General features: G+C 47.0%; 1 protein-coding gene across 2 annotated transcripts in view; it reads left to right on the top strand.

The window, feature by feature from the left end:
* Positions 1 to 21,029, top strand: part of LOC125449009 (zinc finger protein 16-like) — a 114,492-nt gene that overhangs the window by 2,849 nt on the left and 90,614 nt on the right. The window contains exons 2-3 of one of the 2 annotated variants that reach the window (XR_007246785.2): positions 10,850 to 10,963; positions 20,500 to 20,904. The gene's annotated coding sequence lies outside the window, so the exon portion shown is untranslated. Of the gene's footprint in view, positions 1 to 10,849; positions 10,964 to 20,499; positions 20,905 to 21,029 lie in introns of those variants that run through there. The other variant, XM_048524560.2, reaches the window with a different exon arrangement.

Below are 21,029 nucleotides of genomic sequence, written 5' to 3'. Positions count from 1 at the left end.
TGATTAGTGCTTGGACCCAACTATTGACAATGTGTTAATGTTTGAGTTGGAGGGAACGCAATATAATATCGCCAAGTTTGCAGATGACACAAAACTGGGCAGGTGAGCTATTGGGATGATGTAGAGACACTTATTTGTGATTTGTAAAAGTTAAGCAAGTAGGCAAATGCTTGGCAGATGAAATATCATGTGGATAAATGTGAAGTTATGCGCTTTGGTAGCAAAAACAGGAAGATAGATTAATTGAGTGCTGACAGATTGGGAAAGGGGAGGTGCTGTTTGTACATCAGGCACTAAATGTAAGCCAGTGAGTGTGTCGACCTTCCTTGTGAGAGAATTCAAGTGCAGAGTGGGAACACTTTGCTGCAATTGTATGGGTCTCAGTGAGATCACATCTGCAGTATTTTGTGCAGTTTTGGTTTCAGTTATGGAAGGATGCCTGGCTATGGAGGGAGCACAAGAAAGATTTTTTTTCCCCAGACTGATTTCTGGGATGGCAAGATTGCCGTGAAGAGAGACCGTATAGCTTTGGATTTTTTTTCTTTATTCATTTGCGGGATGAGGGCATCGATGGTGAGACAGCGTTTATTTCCCAAATTGCCCAGCAAGCAGTTAGGAGTCAACCACATGGCTGTGGTTCTGGAGTCACATGTAGGCCAGATCAGGTAAGGATTACAATTTCTTTCCCTATAGGACATTTTGTGAACCGGATGACTTTTTCCAACAATCAACAATGGATACCCTGTATCCCAGGGTACTAAAAGAGATGGGGGAAACAGCAAATGCGCTTGTTATTATTTACCAAAATTCACTGGACTCTGGGGTGGTTCCCACAGATTGGAAAACAACCAATGTGACGCCACAGTTTAAAAATGGAAGTAGACAAAAAGCAGATAACTATAGGCCAGTGATAATGGGAACTGCAGATGCTGGAGAATCCAAGATAATAAAATGTGAGGCTGGATGAACACAGCAGGCCCAGCAGCATCTCAGGAGCACAAAAGCTGACGTTTCGGGCCGAGACCCTTCATCAGAGAGGTTGGAGGATAGCGGCCCGCGTTGTCCTCCAGCCCCGCCCCTCATCCACTCCGGAGATAATGGGAACTGCAGATGCTAGAGAATCCAAGATAACAAAGTGTGGAGCTGGATGAACACAGCAGGCCCAGCAGCATCTCAGGAGCACAAAAGCTGACGTTTCGGGCCGAGACCCTTCATCAGAGAGGTTGGAGGATAGCGGCCCGCGTTGTCCTCCAGCCCCGCCCCTCATCCACTCCGGAGATAATGGGAACTGCAGATGCTAGAGAATCCAAGATAACAAAGTGTGGAGCTGAATGAACACAGCAGGCCCAGCAGCATCTCAGGAGCACAAAAGCTGACGTTTCGGGCCTAGTAATAGCAAGACACCTGGACATAAATTGTCCCATTGGGGACACCCAGCATGGGTTCATGAAGATCCCGTTTAACTAATTTGGTGAAATTCTTTGAGGACATTACTTGCATGGTGGACAATGGGGAACCTGTGAATGTGGTATATCTGGATTTCCAGAAGGCATTTGACAAGGTGCCACACCAAAGGCTGCTACATAAGATAAAGTTGCACGGTATTACAGGTAATGCATTGGCATGGATGGAGGATTGGTTGACCAGTAGAAAGCAAAGAGTAGGGGCAAATGGGTGTTTTTCTGGTTGGCAGTGGCTAGTGGTGTGCCTCAGGGATCAGTGTTGGGACCACAATTGTTTCCAATTTACATAAACAATTTGGAGTTGGGGACTAAGTGTGGTATGTCAAAATTTGCAGATGACACTAAGGTGAGTGGTAGAGCAAAGTGTGCAGAAGACACTGAAAGTCTACAGAGGGATATAGATAGTTGAAGTGAGTGGCAAGCGTCTGGCAGATGAGTACAGTATTGATAAAGTGTGAGGTTATCCATTTTGGTAGGAATAGCAGCAAAATGGACTATATTTTAAATGGTAAAAATTTGCAGCACGCTACTGTGCAGAGACACTTGAGTGTACTTGTGTATGAATTGCTAAAAGTAGGATTGGCGGTGTAGCAGGTAATTAAAAAGGCAAATTAAATTTTGTCTGCCATTGCTAGAGGGATGGAGTTTAAAAACAGGGAGGCTATGCTGCAGCTGTATCGGGTCCTGGTGAGGCCACACCTGGAGTACTGTGTGCAGTTTTGGTCTTCTTACTTGAGAAGAGACATACTAGCACTGGAGGGGGGTGCAGAGGAGATTCGCTCGGTTGATTCCAGAGTAGGGTGTGTTGGATTATGAGGAAAGACTGAGTAAACTGGGATTATATTCATTGGAATTCAGAAGAATGAGGGTACATCTTACAGAAACATTATAAGATTATGAAGGGAATAGATAAGGTGGAGGCAGGGGAGGTTGTTTCCGCGAGAAGGTGAAACTTGGACGAGGGGGCGTTGCCTCAAAATAAATAAAAGGAAGCAGATGTAGGACTGAGGTCAGGAGGAATTTCTTCACCCAAAGGGTTGTGAATCTGTGGAATTCCCTGCCCAGTAAAGTGGCTGTTGCTACCTCGCTGAATGTGTTTAAGGCAAGGCTAGATAAATTTTTGAACAGTAAAGGAATTAAGGGTTATGGTGAGTGGGCGGATAAGTGGAGCTGAGTCTCAAAAAGATCAGCCATAATCTTGTTAAATGGTGGGGCAGGCTCGAGGGGCCAGATGGCCCACTCCTGCTCCCAGTTGTTATGTTCTTATGATTCATGGTCATCATTAGATTCTTAATTCCAGATATTTTTTGAATTCAAATTCTGAGATTCGAGCCTGGGTCCCAGAATGTTATCTGGGTCACTTAACTTGGGTCGGCATGTTAACAGTGACAATACCATCAGGCCATCGCCTCCCCCTATGATATGGATGATATTCACTGGAGTTTAGAAGAATGAGGGACAGCGTTTGGAGGGAGGGGAGTCTCATAGAAACTTACAGAGCTCAAATAGGACTAGGCTGGGAACATTCTTCTTGGGTTTACCCTAAGATCAGGGAGTACAAATCCAGGATTCACATTCTAAGAATATGGGGTAGGACTGAGGAGAGGAGAAATTTCTTCACCCAGACAGCAGTTAGCACGTGGAATTCTCTGCTGTGCAAAACATTGAATGTTCTCAAGAAGTTAGAGATAGTTCTTAAGGCTTAAGGAATCAAAAGATGTGGGGAGAAAAGGGAATAGGGGACCGAGTAGGGCAATCAGCTATGATGGTATTGACCTGCGAAATAGGCCCAAAAGGCTAAATGACCCTCTCAGACCAAGATTTCTAGTTGTTTTTCTTTTAAGTTTTTGGTTTAGCTTTAGGCAGTTGCTGTTGTGGGCTTGAAGAAGTGGGAGGTTATTTTACCCTGTCTCAATTGTAGCCAAAAACTGGAATTTCTCTACCTAGGATACAAGATTACATTAAACCAAAATCTGTTTTTCTGAATTTGCCTTTTTGCGAAAGGGTGTGTTTATGGGATATTACTATGTTGGAACAATTAATTAGCATCTATTACTCTTTTAAATTTTCCAATAGAGTTAGAACATAGAACATAGAACATTACAGCACAGTACAGGCCCTTCGGCCCTCGATGTTGTGCCGACCCGTCATACCGATCTCAAGCTCATTCTAACCTACACTATTCCATGTATGTCCATATGCTTGTCCAATGACGACTTAAATGTACCTAAAGTTGGCGAATCTACTACCGTTGCAGGCAAAGCGTTCCATTCCCCTACTACTGTCCGAGTAAAGAAACTACCTCTGACGTCTGTCCTATATCTTTCACCCTCAATTTAAAGCTATGCCCCCTCGTGCTCGCCGTCACCAACCTAGGAAAAAGGGTGGATAGGGAGAGCCTATCTAACCCTCTGATTATTTTATATGTTTCAATTAAGTCACCTCTCAACCTTCTTCTCACTAATGAAAACAGCCTCAAGTCCCTCGGCCTTTCCTCGTAAGACCTTCCCTCCATACCAGGCAACATCCTAGTAAATCTCCTCTGCACCCTTTCCAAAGCTTCCACATCCTTCTTATAATGCGGTGACCAGAACTGTACACAATACTCCAAGTGCGGCCGCACCAGAGTTTTATACAGCTTCACCATAACCTCTTGGTACCGGAACTCGATCCCTCTATTAATAAAAGCTAATCTGCAGCTTATCTATGTCTCTCTGCAACCTACTCGTCACTATCCACAACTCTGCCGACCTTAGTGTCGTCTGCAAATTTACTAACCCATCGTTCTATGCCCTCATCCAGGTCATTTATAAAAATGACAAACAGCAGTGGACCCAACACCGACCCTTGCGGTACACCACTAGTAACTGGTCTCCAGGATGAACATTTCCCATCAACTACCACCCTCTGTCTTCTTTCAGCAAGCCAATTTCCGACCCAAACTGCTATATCTCCCACAATTCCATTCCTCCGCATTTTGTACAATAATGTACAGATTCTCTAGAGTGTGGAAACAGGTCCTTTGGCCAAACAAGTCCACACGCCCCTTGCAGCAGCCCACCCAGACCCATCCCACTAGAACCCACACACAGCCGAACATTACGGGCAATTTAGCATGGCCAATCCACCTAGCCTGCAGATCTTTGGACTGTGGGAGGAAACCAGAGCACCCGGAGGAAACCCATGCAAACATGGGGAGAACATGCAAACTCTGCACAGTCGCCCGGGTTTCTTCAACAATGTCAATGAACTACGTTCCATAAATTTTCTGATGATTGAGGATACAGTTGCCCAGATTAGATGTCCTGGTTTTTACATCAGGGCATACCTGTATTTTTTTTAATTAGCAGGTTGATGCCAGTATTTGTAGTTGGACTGGAGCTGCCTGACAATGCACACATCTACTTCTGAAGCTCAAATCTTCAGTGATGTTGTCATTGAAGATGACAACATCACTGAAGATTTGAGCTTCAGAAGTAGATGTGTGCATTGTCCTTAGTTCCTTTGGTTGTATTTTAACTTATTGCATTTAAATAAAATGTTTTGCTTAACAGATTGACTGTCACATTGCATCTGGAACACAGCAGTTTGCATTTGCCTTAAAAATGAGATAAAGTTAGGGTCTGGGCTACCTTCTCAAGATATTTTGAGGGGGTCTGATCTGGTCTGGAACATCTCTTGTGTAGGATCTTAATAAAAGCCTTCTATAATTCCAACTGAGCCGCTTCCAATGGCTCCCTCTTACCATCTCTACTAGTTAACTGCTTGAAAAATTCCCGTTGATTTGTCAAGCGTGATTTTCCTGTCATAAATCTATTGTGATTGTATCCAATCCTGGCAGGGTTTTCTAAGTATTCTGCTAATTAATCTGTTCATGGATTCTAGCATTTTTCCTCCTATCAATGTTAGGAGAAGCTGTCTTTAACTCCCTGTTTTCTCTATATTCTTAAAATTGTATCTTCACCTACAGGGTAGACCCAGCAGAGGTGGCGGCACGGTGGTACATATTTGGGAGGGAGTTGCCCTTGGGACTCCTCAACATTGACTCCAGACCTCCATGATGCCTCATGGCATTCATTGAAATATTGGAGTGAAACCTCTTGCTGACTACCACGTGCTGAAAACCAACACCACCGCCACCCCCCCACCCCCACCCCCCCCCCCCCCCCGGCCACCCCTGCCCCAACCTCAGTTGTTGAATCAATGCTCCTCCATATTGAACACCGTGGAGGGAGCACTGAAAGTAACAAAAGTGCCTTCGTGGGGATTGCATTGTTCATCCACATGAGTAGCTCAGAGGCACCACTCCTGGCCAAGCCAGTTGAGTCCTAAAGGACATTGCTGCTAGATTACATCTGTGGCAGTTAGTGAGGGAATCAAGAAGAGGAAAGCAAACATGTTTGATCTCATAGCACAGCACGGAAACAGACCGTTCTGTCCAACCCGTCTATGCTGACTAGATAGCCTAAATTAATCCACTCCCATTTGCCAGCATTTGGCCCATATCCCCCTCAACCCCCATTCAGATACCTTTTTAAGTGTTGTTGTTGTACTGGTCTCCTCCAATTCCTCTGGCAGCTCATTCTATGCACATACCATCCTCTGTGTTTTTAAAAAAAAGCTGTCCTTTTTTATATCTTTCCCCTCTAACATTAAACCCATGCCCTCTAGTTTTGGACTTCCCTACCCTGGGATAAAGGCTTTGACTATTCACCCTATCCATGTCCCCCATGTTCTTATAAACATCTACAAGGTCACCCCTCAGCCTTTGACGCTCCAGAGAAAACAGCCTCAGCCTATTCAGCCTCTCTCTAAAGCTCAAACCCTCCAACACTGGCAACGTTTTTGTCAATCTTTTCTGCACCCTTTCAAATTTCACAACATCTTTCATTGAGTAAGGAGAGCTGAATTTAACACAGTGCTCCAAAAATGGCCGAACCAATGTCTTGTACAGCTGCAACATGTACTCAATGCTCTGACCAATAAAGGCATCTTAACCAGTCTGCCTTCTGCAGATGAAAATTTAAGAAATACCAAAATATTTGCATTCATGATGGTTAGTTTGGGGTGTTTTGGCAGTTTAAAACAGAGTAACTTGCACTGAAATATAATCCACTCTGCTGAAAGTTACTACTCATTTGGGAAGGAGTGGGTGTACTTATTTTTTTAATGCCAGTGTCAATCTGTTCAGAATTTATATGATACAACAGTGCCATCCAGTAGTATCACATGTACAGTTGGCTGAGAAGGGGGAGATTCAAACCATGTCACATGACCTTTGCAAAGGGATCAAAACTTCCAACTGCTGTGTTGATGATCTAAGATCTCCAGGTTCTCTTTGGATGTGGTTCAGTACATCTCCATGTTTTTCCCTCCAAGAACCTGCCACTTGGCACATCATGTTTGTGCTGGCTCTCTGACTTAGCATCACGACGTGGCGCCACTCTCCTATTCCTTCCTGCTAACTTTGCATGTTATTCCTTTACAAATGACCATCCAACTTCTCTTTGATTTCCTCAACCACAGTTTCAGTCGTGCATTCTCCACCCGAACGACTCGAGTGACCTGACTGTACCTCGGTCTCTGGCTGTGAACTCCACAACATGACCAACAAGCAAGTGAGCACCAACACCAAGATAGTTTCAGACTGTGTACACCGTGCTCTAACATCTCAAGCTGTACACTCCGGACCTGAACCATTCATGTGAATGTGACCCTCCCCCAACCCCCTCAGTCTCAGGCTATCCACTCCAGACCAGAATTACTTGCTACCTGAAAGCACTTATCTTCATGTCACTTTTGCCTGTTACTTTTGATCTATACTTCCTTTGATCCAATCCTTTTACAGGAGAGCACGGAGAGTTGCTGAACAGAGAGACCTTGGAGTGCAGGTTCATAGTTCCTTGAAAATGGAGTTGAGGTAGACAGGGTGGTGAAGAAAGCATTTAGTATGCTTACCTTTGTTGGTCAGTGCATTGAGTATGGGAGTTGGAAGGGACCCCTTGGTCACTGTACAGGACATTGATTCAGCCATTTTTGGAATGCTCTGTTCACTTCTGGCCTCCCTGCTGTCAGAAAGATGTTGTGAAACTTGAAAGGGTTCAGAAAAGATTTCCAAGGATGTTGCTAGGGTTGAAGAATTTGAACTATAGGGAGAGGCTGAATAGGCTGGGGCTGTTTTCCCAGCAGTGTCAGAGGCTGAGAAGTAACCTTTATAAATGTTTATAAAATCATCAGGGGCACATATAGGGTCAATAGCCAAGGTCTTTTCCCCAGGGTGGGGGTGTCCAAAACTAGAGGGCACATGTTTCAGGTGAGGGGGAAAGATTTAAAAGGGTCCTAAGGGGCAGTGTTTTCGTGCAGAAGATGATGCGTATATGGAATGAACTGCCAGAAGAAGTTGTTGAGGCAGGTACAATTGAAACATTTTAAAAGGCATCTGGATGGGTACATGAATATGAAAGGTTTAGAGGGATAAGGATCAAATGCTGGCAAATGTGACTAGATCTGTTTAGCATGTTGGGTTGGCATGGGCGAGTTGGACTGAAAGGTTTGTTTCCGTGCTGTACATCACTATGACTCTATAAGACTATGTTGTAGCTATTACAGAGACTTGCTTGAAAGAGACACAAGACTGGCAGCTTAATGTTTTGAGCATGATAAAGAACTATATAAAAGAGGTGGAGAGTTGTGTTACTGATGAGGGCGAATGCCGCAGCTATGCTGACGGAGAACACCTTGGAGGACTCAACTAGTGAGGCCGTGTGGGTGAAGCTTCAGAATAGGAAGGGTGCAGTCACTTTGGGATTGTACTGCAGGCCTCCCAACAGCCAGCAGGGGTGAGTGCAACAGATACGTGGATGGATTATGGAAAAATGTGAAAACAACAAGGTTGTTAACAGGATTTTAACTTCCCCTATATTGCCTGGGGCTCACTTACCACCTTGGACTTGGATAGAAAGAATCTGTGTCCAATTTGTGTGGGGCTTTTCAGGTTTTGAAACAATGTTTAAACAGGCCAACTAGGGAAGGGGTCATATTGGATCTGATGTTGGAGATTGAGTTCAGCCCGGACGGTTGAAGTTTCAGTGTGGGTCGTCTCAGGAAGAGTGACCATCATTCTGTAAGTTTCAAGTTACTTACGGATAATGATGAGCTGTCCTCCAGTGAAAGTACTCAATTTGGGCGAGGCAAACCAGCACAATATTAGGCAGGAACTGGGAATGTAGACTGGGGGCAACTGTTTGAGGGTAAATCTGCATCTGGCATGTTAGAATCTTTTAAAGGCCACAGCAAGTTCATATGAAAATGAAGGATAAGGATGGCAAGATTTGAGACCCTGGACCACAAGAGAATTTGAAAGCTTAATCAGGAGGGAAACGGTGCTGCATATGAAGTTTAGGAAACTGAAGCCAGACAGACAGCCGGAGAAGACAAAGATAGCAGAAATGAACTCAAACAAGGAATTAGGGATTTAAACAAAAGGCTATGAAATCTGGTTTGCAAACAGCATTATGCAAGAGAGTAGCCAAAGAAAAGAGTAGGTCCGCTCAAGGACAAAGGAGGAAATTTATGCATTGAGCAAAGGAAGTAGTTAAGGCCCTCAAGTAAATACTTTGAAACAGTATTCACAAAAGAGGAGGACATGTGGATGGTCTGTCTCAGGAGAGGTATGTTGATTTTCTGGGGCATGACAATACACAAAAGGAAATGGCGTTAGGTGTTTTTAAAAAGCATTAAAGTAGACAAGTCCCCAGAACGTGATGTGATCTATCTCAGAATGCTTAAGATGACAAATAAGAAAATTATTGGGACCTTTTTAAATCTTTGCATTCTCTCCCGTCACAGAAGAGGTCCCACAGGACTGGAGAATAGCCAATGTTCTTTTTTTTAAGAATGGCGAAAATGGATAATCTGGGAAATTACAGGGCGGTGAGCCTTGCATCAGTAATAGGAGAACTTATTGGAGAACATTCTTAGGAATAGGATTTGCTAACATTTGGAAAAATGTGGACTTGTTAGTGATAGGCAGCATGGCTTTCCACAGGGAAGATCTCATCTCTCAAACTTGATTGAGTTTTTTGAGGAAGTTACAAAGATGATTAGGGCAGGGTGGTAGATGTTGTCTAACAGACTTTAGAAAGGCTTTGCACAAGATCACTCATGACAGGCTGACACAAAAGGTGAAGTCAGTGGGTCTGTGGTGAGATGGGCACAGAACTGGCTTACTTATAGAAGACAGACGATTGTGGTGGATTGGTATTTTCCTGGCTGGAGATCTGTTACCAGTGGTATTCCACAGGGATCAGTGCTGGGATCCCTGTTAATAATATATATAAACGATTTGGAGGAGAATGTAGGTGGCTTGATTTAGTAAGTTTGTGGATCATACACAAAGATTGGGGGAGCTGTGGATAGTGAAATGGATTGCCTGAAGGTACAGCAGGATATAGATAGGCTGGAGACTTGTGTGGAGAAATGGCAGAGTTTATCCAGACTTGAGGTGAATGCATTTTGGAAGATTTTGCAAGTATGGAGTAAATGACAGCACCCTTAGTAGCATCAACATAAGGAGAGATCTAGGCATACAAGTCTACAATTTCCTGAATGTGGCAATACCAAGTGGATAAGTTGGTCAAGAAGGCATGTAGTATGCTTGCTTTCGGTGTTTGGGGCATAGAGTATAAAAATTGGCAAGTAATGTCACAGCTGTACAGAACTTCAGTTGGTCTGTATTTGGAATATTGTGCACAGTTCTGGGTCACCACACTTCAAGAATGATGTGGAGGCTTTGGAGAGGGTACAGAAATGGTTTACCAAGATGTTGCCTGGTTTGGAGATTGGACAAACTTGATTTGTTTTCATTTAAACTTTGAAGCATAAGGGTCAGCCTGATAGAAGTTTACACAATTATGAGAAGCGTGGATAGTCGGAGTCTTTTCTTCCCCATGGTAGAAATGTCAAATACTTGGAACTGGAGATTTAATTTAAAAAGGGCAAAGTTTAAAGCAGATGTGAGAGGCATGTTTCTTGCTCAGAGAGTGGCAAGTGTCTGGAATGCACTGCCAGAGGAGGTGGTGGAGGCAGATTCAATAGCAACATTTAAAAGCATCTTGACAGATAGACGAATAAGCAGGGAATAGATCTCCCCTGTCATTACCACTCACGGTTTTCATTCCTGCACCAGATTTCACCTCAGCATGCACTTCACTTCTGACAAGATGAACTCCCTCGTTGTCTCATGGCTGTATTCTTCCCATAAGAACTTCCCACTGAGTAATTCCATTAGTTTGTCATCGGCAAAATAGGTTTAGCTAACTTGAATGAGTTTTATGGGGAGGTAACAAATGGTTGATGGAGGTAATTTGCTTGATGTCTGCAAACAGGTCTGGCATCTGATCTGGCATCTACCTGGGCACTGGAAAGGACAAAGATACACCACGTCCACTTATGCTCAAAAGTCCACCTCTCCCTGTTGGATCAACCTGCAGTAAAATGAGGTGAGTCATCCCAGAGGGCCAGCAACCTGACAGAGTCAGACTCACCATTTCATTCATATCTTCTGGCCGAGGGCCCAGACACTTCCATCCCCGTCCTTATCCCAGCATAGATTTTGTGCCAGCAGCAGGGCAGCCACACTGAAGCTGATAAGAGTCCCTCAATGTGGAATGCAGATGATATTTTAACCAATGTCACTGGACAAGTAATCCAGTGGAATATACTATTACTATGGGGATGTAGGTTCAGGTTTTAAGGCAAGTTTTAATGGTAATGAGACAAAACTTTCAAAAGTTGATTGAAGTAGACTGTAGAGAGTAGGCAGGTAAGAGGTCGTCTGACAGTGGGAGATAGGAAGAACTGTTGATGTTGGAGTCTGAGATAACACAGTGTGGAGCTGGAGGCACACAGCAGACTTGGCAGCATCAGAGGAGCAGAAAATCTGCTGTTTCAGGTCAGGACACTTCTTTGGAATCTTTCTGAAGAAGAGTCTGGACCCAAAATGTCGTCTTTCCTGCCCCTTTGATGCTGCCTGGCCTACTGTGTTCCTCCAGCTTTACACTGTGTGTTATCTCTGACAAGTGGGAGGCATTCAAGAGTACGATTTCAAGATTTCAGAGGCATTTTGTTCATGTTAGAGTTAAGGGTAAGGCTGATATGGTTAAGGAACAATGGATGAATAAAGATATTGAGGTTCTGGTCAGAATTGAGGAGAATCTTGCATTAAATATAGACAATTTAATTCAATTAAATCTTAATCAATATAAAGAGTGTAGGGGCATTCTTAAGAGAGAATTCAGGAAGGCAAAGAGGGGATATGAGATAGTATTGGCCGATAAGGTTAAGGATAATTGGAAGAGATTCTACAAATATATTTAAGAGTGAGCAGGTAGGGCCTCTTAAAGATCAATGAGATTGTCTTTGTCTTTGTGTTGAATCCCAGGAGATAGGAGAGATACCAAATGAATATTTTGTGTCAATTACTGTGGAGAAAGAAATGGAATCTAGAGAATGCAGAGAAATAAACTTTTTATGTGTTAAAAACAGTTCACATTGTGGAAGAGGGAGTTCAGGAGGTCTTAGCGAGTATAAAGGTGGATAAGTCTCCAGGACTTGATGTAATGTATCCAAAAACATTGTGAAAAGTAAGGGAGGAAATGACAAGATTCCTTGCAGAAATATTTGAATCATCACTTGTTACGGTAAAGTGCCTGATGACTGGAGGGTGGCTACTATTGTATCTTTTGTTTAAGAAATGTTGTAAGGAGAAGCTGGGGAACGAAAGACCTGTGTGTCTGACTTCGGTTGTGGATAAGTTGTTGGAGGTGATAACAATACAGGATTTATGTATACCTCGAGAGGTACAAGTTGATTAGGGATAGTTAGTATGGTCTTGTGAAAGGAAAATTGTGTCTCACAAACTTGATTGAGTTTTTTGAGAAAGTTACCAAAAAGATTGATGGCAGAGCAGTAGGTGTTGTTCCAGCGAGTTTTGAGAAGATTCGTAGCTCAGGTTGGGTTTCTGGATGAGAGTTTGCTGGCTGAGCTGGAAGGTTAGTTTTCAGACGTTTCGTCACTTTTTTTTTATTTGAAAAAATATACTTTATTCAGAAGATGTACAAAAAATAAAACATATTTATACACCTACCCAGTCATGCAAGCCGCTCCGGGTTACCCAGGGGGTACGTACACCAACTAAAGGAAAAAACAAAGAAGAAAAAAAAACAAAACAAAGAAAAATACCCTGGCAGTCGTCACCCCGCACAGTCCCATTTGGCCCCCTGACCAGTTGGGGAAGGCGCCGGCTGGGCCCGGTTACCAGATAGGGCCCTTTTTTCTATTCTGGACGAGGGGTTTCATACGGTGGTCTTTCCCCACCGTGCCTTGGCGGTGGCTGCCCCAAGCTTAAGCGCGTCCCTCAGCATGTAGTCCTGGACCTTGGAGTGTGCCAGTCTGCAACACTCGGTCAGGGTCAGTTCTTTCAGCTGGCAGACCAAAGAGCGTCTTTCACTGCATTGATGGTCCTCCAGGCGCAGTTGATGTTGGTTTCTGTGTGCGTCCCGGGAAACAGCCCGTAGAGCACGGAGTCCCGTGTCACGGAGCTGCTCGGGACGAACCTCAACAAATACTACTGCATTCCCCTCCAGACCTCCTGCGCATAGGCACACTCCCGACGGAGGTGATCGACAGTCTCGCCCCCCCCCGCAGCCACCTCGAGGGCTGCGTGCGGTGCTGCAGAGATTCCGGGCACGCATAAAGGATCTCACTGGCAGAGCCCCTCTCACCGCCAGCCAAGCAATGTCCTTGTGCTTGTTTGAAAGTTCTGGCGATGAGGCATTCTGCCAAACGACTTTGGCAGTCTGCGTGGGGAACCACACGACGGGATCCACCCTCTCCTTTTCCTGAAGGGTCTCGAGGATACTACGTGCTGACCACTGCCTGACGGCCTTGTGGTCAAAGGTGTTTCCCTTCAAAAATTGCTCCACGAAGGACAGGTGGTAGGGGATGGTCCAACTACTCGGAGCGTTCCACGGCAACAAGGCCAGGCCCATCCTTCGCAACACCGGGGACAGGTAGAACCTCAGTAAGTAGTGACACTTGGTGTTTGCGTACTGAGGATCTACGCACAGCTTGATGCAGCTGCACACAAAGGTAGCCATCAGGGCAAGGGTAGCATTCGGTACGTCCTTTCCCCCATTTTCCAGGTCTGTACATGGTGTCCCTGCGGACCCGGTCCATCCTCGACCCCCAAATGAAGTGGAAGATGGCCCGGGTGACCGCAGCGGCTCAGGTCCAGGGAATAGGCCAGGCCTGTGCCACATAAAACAGTACCAAAAGCCCCTCACACCTGACAACCAGGTTCTTGCCCGCGATGGAGGGGGACCGGAGCGTCCACCTGCCCAGCTTCTGCTTCAATTTGGTGATACGCTCCTCCCAAGTCTTAGTGCACACCCCAGCTCCACCGAACCAAACACCCAGCACCTTCAGATAGTCTGTCCTGACGGCGAAGGGGATGAAGGAGCGGTCATCCCAGTTCCTGAAGAACATTGCCTCGCTCTTACCCCTATTGACTTTGGCACCCGAGGCCAGTTCAAACTGGCCGCAGATGTCCAACAGCCTACTGACCGACTGACGACCAGTGCAGAAGACGGCGACATCGTCCATGTACAGGGAGGTCATGACCTGAAGGCCTCCGCTGCCTGGGATAGTCACGCCCTTCAGGCTCACGTCCTTCCTGATGGATGCGGCGAAGGGCTCCACACAAACAAGGCAGGAAAGTGCGGGCAGCCCTGCCTGACTCCAGATCTGACGGGAAAACTGTCTGATTCCCACCCGTTGATCGAGACTGCTCTAACGATGTTGGTGTAGAGCAACCGGATCCAATTGCGGATGCTCTCCCCGAACCCCAATTTGGAGAGGACGTCCCTCGTGTAAGCATGAGAGACCCTGTTGAAGGCCTTCTGGTCCAGGCTGACGAGGCAGGTGTCCACCCGCCTGTCCTGGACGTAGGTGATCGTATCCCTGATGAGCGTGAGGCTCTCAGCGATCTTCCTGCCCGGCACAGCACAGGTTTGGTCGGGGTGAATTACCGACTCCAGGACAGACCTGACCCGGTTGGCTATGACCTTGGCGAGGATTTTGTAGTCCACGTTCAATAGTGAAATGGGATTCTTAATTTCTTCCCTCTCCCCCTTCCTCTTGTAAATGAGGGTGATGATGCCCTTCCTCATGGACTTGCACATTTCTCCTGCCCAAAGCGCACTATTGTACGCCTCCAGCAGGTCCTGGCTGACCAGGTCCCACAGAGCGGAATACAGCTCGACTGGTAAGCCGTCGCTCCCGGGAGTCTTATTCCTCTCCTCTCCAAGGACTTGAGGGCTCTGGTCAGCTCGTCCAGGGATATCGGCCGGTCCAGCCACTCCCTCGTGCCGTCATCTAAGCCCTCCGTGATAGACAACAGGAACGAATCGGAGGCCGTGCTGTCCGTGGGCTTCGCATAATACAGTCGGCATAGAAGGATCTGCTGATCCTCAAAATGTCGGGCCAAGACGACGTCACAGAGCCGTCGTCCTCCTTCAGCCGGCTGAGCACAGAGCTCTCTTTGTGCACCTTCCGAAAGAAGAAACGTGAGCACATCTCGTCCTACTCCACGGAGCGGACCCTGGACTGGAAGATTATCCTGGAGGCCTCCACGGCGAAGAGCTTGCTGGCCCTTCACCTCACAGAGGTCCTCCGTGACATCGACCCGCATCAACTGCAGAAGGAACAGGTTCTGCACCCTTTTCTGGAGTCACGACAGCTTTCCCTGCCCCTCTCTCGCCTTCCAAACACCCTTGAGGACAAAGAACCTCTTGATGTTCTCCTTCACTGTCTCCCACCAGTCGCCCGGAGACTCAGAGGGGTTTCACGGTTCTCCAACCGGCATTCTCCCTCTTAAGCTTCTCGGCGTTCTCTGGGGTCAACAGAGTCGTGTTGAGCTTCCACGTCCCCTTGCCGGCCGGCTGGTCGTCCTGTAAGTGACAGTCGGCCAGCAGGAGGCAGTGGTCAGAGAATAACACCGGCTCAGTGCCAGTGAACCTGACCAAGAACGCCCATGACACAAACAAGAAGTCTGTCCTCGAGCGAATAGACCCATCTGGCCGCGACCAGGTGTACCTCTGCTGCGCTTCGTCTGCAGGGGCGCTGAAGACATCGAGCAGCTTGGCGTCCTTCACCGTGCCCATCAGGAATCCGGACGTGACGTCCAGTTGACTCCCCCCACCCGCTGTCCACATGCCGGATCTTCCATCTGCATCGATGATGCAGTTGAAGTCTCCGCCTAGGATGACCGGCCTGGGCGTAGCCAGCAGGGGTGGAAGCCGCTGCAGGACGGCCAACCGCTCACTCCGTACTGCTGGGGTGGACACGTTGATCAGCCTCAGGGGAGCGTTCCTGTAGGTGATGTCAGCCACTAGGAGGCGCCCCCCCACCACCTCCTGAACTTGAGAGATGGTGAAGTTGCGCCCCCGCAGCAGAATAGCCAGGCCCGAGGAGTGACAGTTGTTACCCCCCGACCAGATCGAAGGCCCACAGGTCCAGGTGCCGGACCAATTCCCGTACCTGCTGAGGTGCAGTATCCCGCACTCCTGCAGAAACAGGAGGTCCGCCTTGACGGTGGTCAGGTAGGCCAACGTGGACACACATCTTGCGGTGGACTTGACGCTGCGCACATTAATGCTCGCAACTCGTAACCCCATTGTGGGCAGTGACCGCAGTACCCTCCCCAAGTCCAGGGTCCAGCCCCTCCATCTGTCCCTTCATGCACGTTGCCCGGGCTAACTGCTGGACGCTCTCTGGGCTCAGGAAACCGTCCGTGCTGCCTTCCGGGTGGCATCCCCCCCGTTGGGGGTATGGAGGCAGGAGAGTCCGGCTCTGGGACGCGCTGTTTCCTCCTTCCTGCCTGGAAGTTCCGGGGGACCCTCCAAGCCCCCAGCAGCACGTGGCTGGGTGTCGGAGGAAACCTCAGGGTGCCTCCCATCACCTGGAAGCGGGGTGCTGCTTTCCTTCTCCCTTGAGATCTTTAGCTTCTGCTTTGGGCGGGCCTCCTCCCAAATCTCCCTCGTCAGAGGAGGTCTTATAGCCCCCCGTAGCTGCCTCTTCCCGCCTGATGGTTGCGGTGCCTGGGCCCGCCGGTGAGCCTTCCTCCTCGCTTTCCGGACCGTCGTCCACTCCCCTGGGTCACCTGTCGCCGCCTCCATCGACTCCCAGTTGTCGGGGGGGAGCGGAGCCTGCAGGGGCGCTTTGCTGGCCTTGGGTCCATCCTGCGGGGCTGGGCCCTCCTGCACAACCTGGCCCTCCTGCACATTAGTGGGGTCCTTGCAGGGCCCTGGTGCCTTCCTCTCCTCTGGGGGGGGGGGTGCTGGTCCTGCATTACCCCTGCCAGCAACCTGGGCGGAGGTGGTCCCCCGCCGTGGGCATGCCCTTTGGAGATGGCCCGCTTCCCTGCAAAGGTTGCAGCTTTTTTCTTGTGGGCAATCCTTTGCAAGGTGTCCCTCCTCCCTGCAGATGGTGGCTTTGCAGTCGGCCGCCACGTGACCTGACCTACAAACAGGCATGGCAGACTTTAGGTTGCCCTGCGTAGGTCAGGTAGCCCTTGCTCCCACCGATCGCAAAGCTGGACGGTGGGTGTACAATGTTCCCGTCCGCGCCCATCCTCAGCGTCACCTTGACCTGCCTCTTACTGGTCCAGATGCCAAAGGGGTCCATGATGTTGGTTAGGTCCCCTTCCACCTTCATGTACCTTCCAAGGAAGGTCAGGAGATCCAACTGCTGGCACATGCGGGTTGTACATGTGTACAGTCACCATACGGCTCCTCTGCGCTGGCATCACAAACAGCGGGACAGCGGTCAATACAGAGAGGGGGCCCTCACCTCGTTTCTCCTTGAAAACCACCAGGAAGTGCTTACAAAGCTTGGCACTCCTGAAGGTTACTTCGTAAAAACCTCCTCCGGGGAAATCCTGCAGGCAGTAAATGTCCGTAGCAGCGAACCCACAACAGTCCAACAGGACCCTCTTCACGAAGAAGGTGCGGTCCACAGGTGCACCTTCATCCACCTTCTTCACAGAAACACGGATGGTGTTCCGGACCCCCTGACCCGGGGCACGAGCACTTGCCGCAGCCATCGTTGCAGGTTGGCTGCTCCCCTGAACCAGTGTTAGGCTGAAGCCAGCATTAAGATCCACCGGTTGCAAGGGCGCACAGCCAACCCGACGTCTTCCTTCCACCTCCAACACGGTCACGGTCTCCTCCTCTCGGTCCACAAAAGAGTGGGTCTTTATTTTGTTCCAGATGTAAGCTGGTTCACTGAGCTGGCAGGTTTGTTCCCAGACAATCAGTCACCATTCTAGGTAACATCAACAGTGAGCCTCCAATGAAGCGCTGGTCTTATGTCCCGCTTTCTATTTATCTGGTTAGGTTTCCTTGGGTTGGTGATGCCATTTCCTGTTCTTTTTCTCTGGGGATGGTAGATTGATTTGGAGCCAATGTGTTTGTTGATGGAGTTCCGGTTGGAATGCCATGCTTCTAGGAATTCTCGTGCCTGTCTCTCTTTGTCTTGTTTCATTTGGTGGTGTTCATTTGGATTTTAGTAAGCTTCTTTGACAAGGTTCTGCATGGTAGATTAATTAATAATATCAGTTTGCGTAGGATTCAGGGTGAGTTGCCAATTGGATACACAATTGGCTTAATGGCAGGAGACAGAGAACAATGATGCAGGGTTGCTTTTCGGACTGAAGGCCTGTCACCAGCGGTGTTCCACAGAAATGGTCTGGGTCCTCCTTTTTTTTCATTTATGTAAGTGATTTAGATGAGAATATAGAAGGCATGGTTAGTAAGTTTGTGGACGACACCAAAATTGGTGGCATAGTAGACTGTGAAGAAGGTTTTCTAAGATTACAAAGGGATATTGATCAAATGGGTCAATGGGCTGAGAAACGGCAGGAGAAGTTCAATCTTGATAAATGCGAGGTATTGCATTTTTTGGTACAACAAACAAGGGTAGGACTTATACAATTAATGGTCGGGCCTTGAGTAGTGTTGTAGAACACGGACCTAGGGGTACAGGTACATAATTCTTTGAAGTTAGTGTCACGTGAAAACAGGGTGGTTAAAAAGGCATTCTTTGCTCAGACCTTTTGAGCATAGGAGTTGGAATGTCATGTTGAGGTTGTACAGGGTATTGGTGAGGCCTCTCTTGGAATACTGTGTCCACTTCTGGCCATCCAGTTACAGGAAGGATATTATTAAGCTGGAGATGGCTCAGAAAAGATTTACCAGAATGTTGCTGAGTATGGAAGGTATAAAGTTATAAGGAAAGGCTGGGACTTTTTCCACAGGTGCACAGGAGATTGAGAGGTAACCTGATAGAAATTTATAAAATAATGAGAGGTATAGATAGAGCTAATGGTAGTTGTCTTTTTCCTAAGATAGGGTATTTTAAGATTGGGGGCAGATTTTTAAGATGAGAGGAAAGAGATTTTAAAAAGTAATGAGGGGCAGATTTTTTTAGATGGTGGTTTGCATGTGGAATGAACTTCCTGAGAAAGTGGTGTATGTGGGTACGAGTACAACGTTTAAAAGACATTTGGATAAGTACGTGCATTAAAGGTTTGGAGTGATATGGGCCAGGAGCAGGTAGGTGGGACTAGTTTAATTTTGGATTATGTTCGCACAGACTGAAGGGCCTGTTTACATGCTGTATGACTCTGACTGTCCCTTGAAATGGCCCTAGCAATTCACTAAAAGGGTAGTGAGAGATGGGCAACAAGTATTATATTTTCCTGTGATACCTACATAGCATGAGAGAGAACTTTTCTAAAAAAAAAAATTCTTGGTGAAACAGGACTGGCAGAAGCTGGCAATGTGCAGCCCATTGTGCTAATCAAGAAGGAAGCAAAGTTTGCCAAAACCTAGTGCCTTTGGACTGTATTGTTGAGTGTCCTGGCCTTATTACAATATAGAGGAATGAGACCAGCCACCGATAGTATCCAAATTGTAGTCCAGTCAAGCCCCTTTGTAAAGGTCATGCCTTTTTTTTACTGTTCTGAAAGACTAATGAGCTGAAATGAGAAGTGAACTATTTAAAAACCAATGATTGTTGAAGGATTGCTGCACTTTAAAAATCACTGTTTACATAGCTGCTAATTCAAGCACTGTAGAGTCATAGAGGTACACAGCACAGAAACAGACCCTGCGGTCGAACTCGTCCATGCTGACCAGATATCCTCTATAAACTGAGTCCCATTTGCCACCATTTGGCCTATTTCCCTCTAAGCCTTTCCTATTCATATGCTCAGTCAGATGCCTTTTGAATGTTGTAATCGTACCCGCATCCTCCACCTCCCCTGGCAACTCATTCCATACATGCACCACCCTCAGCATGAAAATTTGCCCCTCAGGTTCTTTTTGACTCTTTCCCCTCTTGCCTTAAACCTGTGCCCTCTAGTTTTGGACTCCCCCACCCTGGGGAAAAGACCTTGCCTATTTACTTTATCCATGCCCATCATAATTTTATCAACATCCAGTAAGGCCACCCCTCAGTCTCTGACGCACCAGGGAAAATAGCCCCACCCTATTCACCCTCTCCCTGTAGCTCAAACCCTCCAGCCCTGGCAACATCCTTGTAAATCTTTTCTGAACCCTTCCTAGTTTCACAAGGTCCTTCCTGTAGGAGGGAGACCAGATGCTCCAAAAGTGACCAAAGCAATGTCCCTGTACAGCTGCAACATGACCTCCCAACTCCTATATTCAATGTGCTGACTGATAAAAGCAATTATACCAAATGCCGCTTTCACTATCCCATCTACCTGCGACTCCACTTTGAAGGAATACAAACCGGCACACCAAGGTCTCCTGAAGGTTTGCAGATGAGCCAGAGCCAAGGGCAATGTACAAATGGAAATTCAGCCGGCAACAAGTAGCCAATTGGTCTGTGGACTCGTAAGCAGTTATCATTGGCAAAAAATAGGGATATATCAAACTATGTCATTGTTTCCCAGGTAGCTGATCAGCCTGGAGCTGTGCAAGAGAAAGGGAGAAGCCATCAGGCCTCCACAAGCTCAGGAGCTCTCTCTGTTCTCTGTAGCAAAAAGTTACTTTGATCCTGAAGAAAATCAGCATGTTTTTCCTTCAGTTGCTGTAAGCTCTGACTTAATCAATGTCAGAGATCTTTAAAAGTCACCCTGTGCCTCCTGCAAACAAGTGAAAGCATTCAGAGAAGGAAGATCAAGAAGCAGCATTCTGATCAGCACAAGAATTATCTCACTGGTTGTAAACGGAAACCATTGAACTGCCTTCCCAGCTTTTCCTTCGTCCATAACACTTGTTTTATTTCCTAAATCTGTGTGTATATGTTTGTAAAGGGAGAGTATATGGGGGTTAGAATTTTAATTTGTAGAATTATATGATGGTATATAAGTTTTACTTGTAATTAAAATCTGTTCATTTGAAATAAATAGTAATTCTTAAGTACCTAAACCTGGGAGTGTTTTCTATAAACCTGGCTGTAATAGACAAGAGAATTGGGGAT

This window comes from Stegostoma tigrinum, chromosome 43 (assembly GCF_030684315.1).
Source record: "Stegostoma tigrinum isolate sSteTig4 chromosome 43, sSteTig4.hap1, whole genome shotgun sequence".
In the NCBI taxonomy this organism is placed as follows: domain Eukaryota; kingdom Metazoa; phylum Chordata; class Chondrichthyes; order Orectolobiformes; family Stegostomatidae; genus Stegostoma; species Stegostoma tigrinum.
The sequence above is the reverse complement of the archived record's forward strand: the minus strand, read 5'-3'. Positions and strand labels throughout refer to the sequence as shown.